At 44.2% G+C, this 5,408-nt stretch overlaps 1 non-coding gene across 1 annotated transcript; it reads left to right on the top strand.

Moving 5' to 3' along the window:
- On the top strand, window positions 1–105 carry LOC138391099 (U6 spliceosomal RNA). Its single transcript, XR_011234731.1, has one exon. It is a non-coding gene; the product is annotated as a U6 spliceosomal RNA (small nuclear RNA).
- Window positions 106–5,408: the final 5,303 nt, after the last annotated feature.

Below are 5,408 nucleotides of genomic sequence, written 5' to 3'. Positions count from 1 at the left end.
GTGCTTGCTGTGGCAGCACATACGCTAAAAGGGGAACCACGCAGGGAAGAGTAGCACGGCCCCGGCGCAAGGATGATGCAAATTTGTGAAGAGCTCCATGTTATTAAAAAAAAAAACAAAAAACAAAACTGGCCAGGCGTGGTGGCTCACTCCTGTAATCCTAGCACTCTGGGAGGCCGAGGCCGGAGGATCGCTCAAGGTCAGGAGTTCGAGACCAGCCTGAGCAAGAGCTCTACTAAAAATAGAAAGAAATTATCTGGCCAACTAAAAATATATATAGAAAAAATTAGCTGGGCATGGTGGCACATGCCTGTAGTCCCAGCTACTCGGGAGGCTGAGGCAGGAGGATCTCCTGAGCCCAGGAGTTTGAGGTTGCTGTGAGCTAGGCTGATGCCACGGCACTCTAGCCCAGGCAACAGAGTGAGACTCTGTCTCAACAAACAAACAAACAAAAAGCCACAATTATATAATCCTGTTTTTTCCATTAAAAATCTTTGTCTTCTTTGACATCCCTAAATACACACATAGTTACTACAAGACATATATATTCCCATTGCAATACTCTATTCCCAGATATCTTTTTCTGTTAAAGAGCATTTCTGTTGGTTATATAAGTTGACATTTACAAAGGCTATCACCCTGACAGTCAGCATGCTTTCTTCACAAGCCTTGGCCTTCAAGTCACACAATTGTTGCAGTAATCTCTTACACTAAGTGCGTGGAGTCAAAAAGAAAATGCCATTAATAGGTATACGGAAGACTGTAAAATAAAAGGAATTTTCTATGCCATTTTTTTTTAACTAGGATGTGTGTATTCTAGCTTGGTCTTGCTGTGGTTGGGTTATAGTTTGGTTTATACATTTCAGGGAGACAGGAATTGCACATAAAGTCATAGATCAATACATGGAAGGTGTACATTGGTTTGGCCCAAAAAATTGGAACATCTTGGGAGGGTGGGGAGCTTACAGGTTATAGGTGGGTTTAAAACTCTTTGATTTGTAATTGGTTAAAGAAATGAAGCTTTGTCTAAACCTTGGAATGTTTTAAGTTAAGATAAGGAAGCCTGTTAATCAGAGACAAGCCACTGGACATACACCCAGACTCAAGTGATTTGTTAAGTAAATTGAAGACCTGCAGGTTTGTCTTGAATAGCCTCAGACCTGTTAGTGAGTTACAAAGGATATCTACAAGAAGGGACCTCCCTTCTCGTGGCCAGCAACTCAGTTTTAGGGTACCCACTTGGCCAAGAGCGGAGTCTATTCAGTCAGCTGGGGGTGAGGGAGCTTAAGATTTTATTTTAGTTCACAAGACTTACCATTCAAATGCAAATGTAGATCTTGTTTAGATCCTGATTTAAATAAACCACTATAAAAAGACATTTTGGCACAACTAGGGAAAACTAAACACGAACTGGTCATTATATAATAATGGAGAATTATTGTTAATTTCGCTGGCTATGATCAGGAAGTTGTGGTTATGCTATTGTTATAAAATTAGTCTGTATATGTTAGAGATTTTTTTAATAGTCTATTATTTATTTATTTCTATTTCGGAACATTCTGGGGGTACAAACGTTGTGGTTACATATATTGCCGAGTCATAGCCACAAGTATGTCCATCCCACAGGCAGTGCGCACCACATCCATTAGGTGTGAATATAGCCATCCCCTCCTCCCCCCCACCTGCCTGACACCCGATGAATGTTACTTGCATATATGTTAGAGACTTTTAGTGAAGAATTTACAAGTGGAATGATATGATATCATGGATAGCTTTAAAATAATCCCGCAAAAGAGAAAAAGTGGTGGTGAGGAGGCTAGAGTGTAAATAAGAGCAACAGAATGTTGGTGATAGTTGAAGCTGGGTGACAAGTGCATGGAGGCTTATTGTACCATTCTCTCTACTTCATGTATGTTTGAAATTTTCCATAGTAAAAAGACATGAATTCCCTCATGCACGTGTCTCCCCGGTGAAGATATCAAACTCAAAAGATTAAGTGTTAGATCAAATAAAAATTGTAATATAAATTACTTTCTTTAAGTTGCTTTCTTTGGTGGTGGAAGCCTTTTAACAGATAAAAGTTAAAATATTGTGGAAAAATAAAAGGCCATTGTCACAGTCTGTTAATTCCATGCATTTCCCATGAGAAGGATAAATAGTTATATGGCAGTTTTATGGGGTCCAGAGCCCACTATAGGGAAAATTTCCCACAGGGCTGTCTGAACTGCTTTTACTTACATCACTTCTGACAGCAGTGTGTGGTGCTTTTGCACACCAACAACCAATTCTCCAACTCTCCAGACACCAACTCGGTGTCCTACAATTCAATTCATGACATGAACTAGCTGGAGTTAGTACAGACACAAGTTAAGGGCTCAGTCCCACAAGACTGTCCCCACTTTTAATGCTAGTCAAAAGTCCCAGGTCCTTCGTACCTATACTTCTGACCAACCAAGTACAAATCAAGGTTTTCACAACTCCATCCTCAGGTTCAATAATTTGCTAGAATGGCTCAATAGTTCCCTATGGAAACATTTTACTTATGCTTATTGGTTTATTATAAAGAATACCAATGAACAGTCAAATGAAGAGGTGCATAGGGCAAAGTCTGGAAGGGTCCTGAGTACAGGAGCTCTGTCTCCATGGAATTCGGGGTGCACCACCTTCCTGGCACACGGATGTGCTCACCAACCCAAATGCTCTCTGAACTCTTTTATTTAGGGATTTCTATAGAGGTTTCATTACATAGGCATAATTGATTCAGTCATTGGCCATTGGTGATTTTCAATCTCCAGCTCATTTCCCCTCCCCAGAGTTCTGGGGAATGGGCTGAAAGTTCCAACCCTCTAATCACAAGATTGGTTACCACCAAACCCCATCCTGAAGCTATCTAGAGGCCCACCAAGAGTCACCTTGTTAGCATTAACTCGGGTGCAGTTGAAAGGGGCTTGTTATGAATAACAAAAGATGCTCCTATCACCCCATCACTCATAAAATTCCAAGCGTTTGAAGGTCTGTGTCAGCCACTGGGGACAAGGATTAAATATATACATATATATCTTATTGTATCATGGGCTCTATAATGCTCCAGTCTTTCTTTTTTTTTTTAATCAATGGACACAGATACGAAACAAAATTGAAGCCTGAAGTAATCTCTTATTTGACTAGTCAAAGGAAAGAAAATATAGGGGCTTGTGCCCTTTGGCTTGAGACACTCTGCTTTGATATTAACACAAGTACATTAAGGCTACAAGGACAATCTTTTGAAATTTCCAGGCAAGACCAGCTTTACCCTGTTAAATAGAGTATCATTTGGAAAGCACATCCTCTTCAGCACGCTCTTCTTTTGAGAGCTGGCACCCAGCTTGCTCCTGGGCTCCAGGAGAGTATAAATATGCTTAACTGAGGGCTTCAAGGTGAAGGCCAGGTACTCGCCTCCTCCACAAAGAATGACCAAAACAGCCAGTAGATAACCACGTTTAGAATAGAGCTTCACCGAGAGAACACTGGAACCAGCAGGGAAGTGACAAGGAAGCTCAGGGCATGGCAAGGAGAAGGAAGCAAAGAGCCAGTCCAGCCAGGCTTGGCTGGGAACTCCTCAGGGCGAGGAAGAGGTCAGTGAGAGACACCCAGCAGTCCACATTCCCACCATAGACTCCTGCAGTCCCAGCCACAAGAGAGCCTCTCAGCCCTTGGAAGCCCTGAGACTAGGATAGAGAGCTACCTACCTACCTGGAGTTTACATGATGGCATTGCTCAGAGACCCAAGCAGCTGCAGCATGGCAGCATTTTGAGGGCCCAGCCCCCATAGACTATGGAGTCTATGGTGGGATGGCTGTTGGCCTTGGGGCCCAACAGCCCCTGATCACCACATCCCTGGAACTCCATTGACATCACCTCACATACACTCAGAGGGCTGCAGCATCACAGCGCCAGCTGGACCTAGCCAAGTAACCAGGTCCCCACCACTGTAGACCATACAGTGTCCTGCACCCCAAGGAACAGGTATTGCAGTGCACAAGGGAGGCTGCCACCAGGACAAAGGAAGTCAAAGTGTCAAAGTGTGCTCTCCCCAGAGCCTTAGAGCTGCCCGCCTGGGCTTGCTGCCATGACAGCAACTCCCCCTCCTCCAGTGGCAGGGCTGCCATACACCTGAATGCACCTCTACAGGGGGTCTGGGGACCAGCCCACTTTCATATTGTCCTGGGACCTGAGGAGAGGCCTACTCTGCCCACTGGTGCTAGAGCCCACATGCACCATCCAGGGGCCTGAGGACAGGTCCACCCTGCCTACTGCCACTGCCCATGTGCACTGTACATGGACCTGGGGATAGGCCTGTCACTGGTGCACATGCACACCATCCAGGGGCATAAGGATGGGCCCACCCCACCCTCCACAGCACCCATGTTTACCTCCTGGGGGGGCAGCAACTGGCCTTCACAACCTGATGTTGACACTGCTGTCACCCATGTCTGCTGCTCCAGGGCAAAAGGGTTGGCACGCTGCCACTACTACCACTGCCAGTGCCATGCATGCCACCTGCATGGAACTGCCCAAGGAACTGCCCACTCGGCCTGTTGCTGCCACCACTGACACCAGGAATGCCACCTGGAGGCCTGTGGACCAGCTCATTTGCCCTATTGCTACCACTGCTGATGCTCAAGGACTGACCAACCTGGCATCCCTGTCCCCAGCAAAGCCTCACCACAGCCCCCACCAAAAACTGTACCCTAAGCTGGTGAGAAACTCACAGATACCACTGATGCTGATTATGGCTGAAGATATCACATAGAGACTGCACTACTGCACCCACCCACAATCAAAGCAAAAGCTCCCTACCCAGTGAACATTATAGACATGTTCACAGGAAAAACTCTTTCCCTACAGAAACCAATCCATTAAATTGGAAGAAGTGACTTTTACACCAGATGTGCAGATAACAATGTAAGAACACAAGAAACATGAAAAAGCAAGGGAATATGACACTTCCAAAGGAACACAATAATTCCCTAATAACAGATTGCAAAGAAAAGGGAATCTATGAAATGGCCTGAAACATAATTCAGAATAATGATATTAAAGAAACTCAGTCCGTATGGGTTTCCTGAGAACTGGTAAGAAAGAATAGAAAGGAAAGAAAAGAAATGAAGAGAGAAAGGAAGAAAGATGGAGAGAAGGAAAGAAAGAAAGAGAAAGAGAGAGGAAGGAAGGAAGGAAGGAAGGAAGTAACGAACTCAGTGAGATACAAGAGAACACAGATAAACACTACAAATAAATCAGGAAAATAATTCATGACCTGAATGAGAAATTAAAGAGATAGATAACATTAAAAAGGACAAAACAGAAGTCTTGGAACTAAAGAATTCAATGAATGAAGTAAAACACTCATTCAAGAGCTTGAACAGGGC

This window comes from Eulemur rufifrons, chromosome 8 (assembly GCF_041146395.1).
Source record: "Eulemur rufifrons isolate Redbay chromosome 8, OSU_ERuf_1, whole genome shotgun sequence".
NCBI lineage: Eukaryota > Metazoa > Chordata > Mammalia > Primates > Lemuridae > Eulemur > Eulemur rufifrons.
This window is presented reverse-complemented; position numbering and strand designations above follow the sequence as displayed.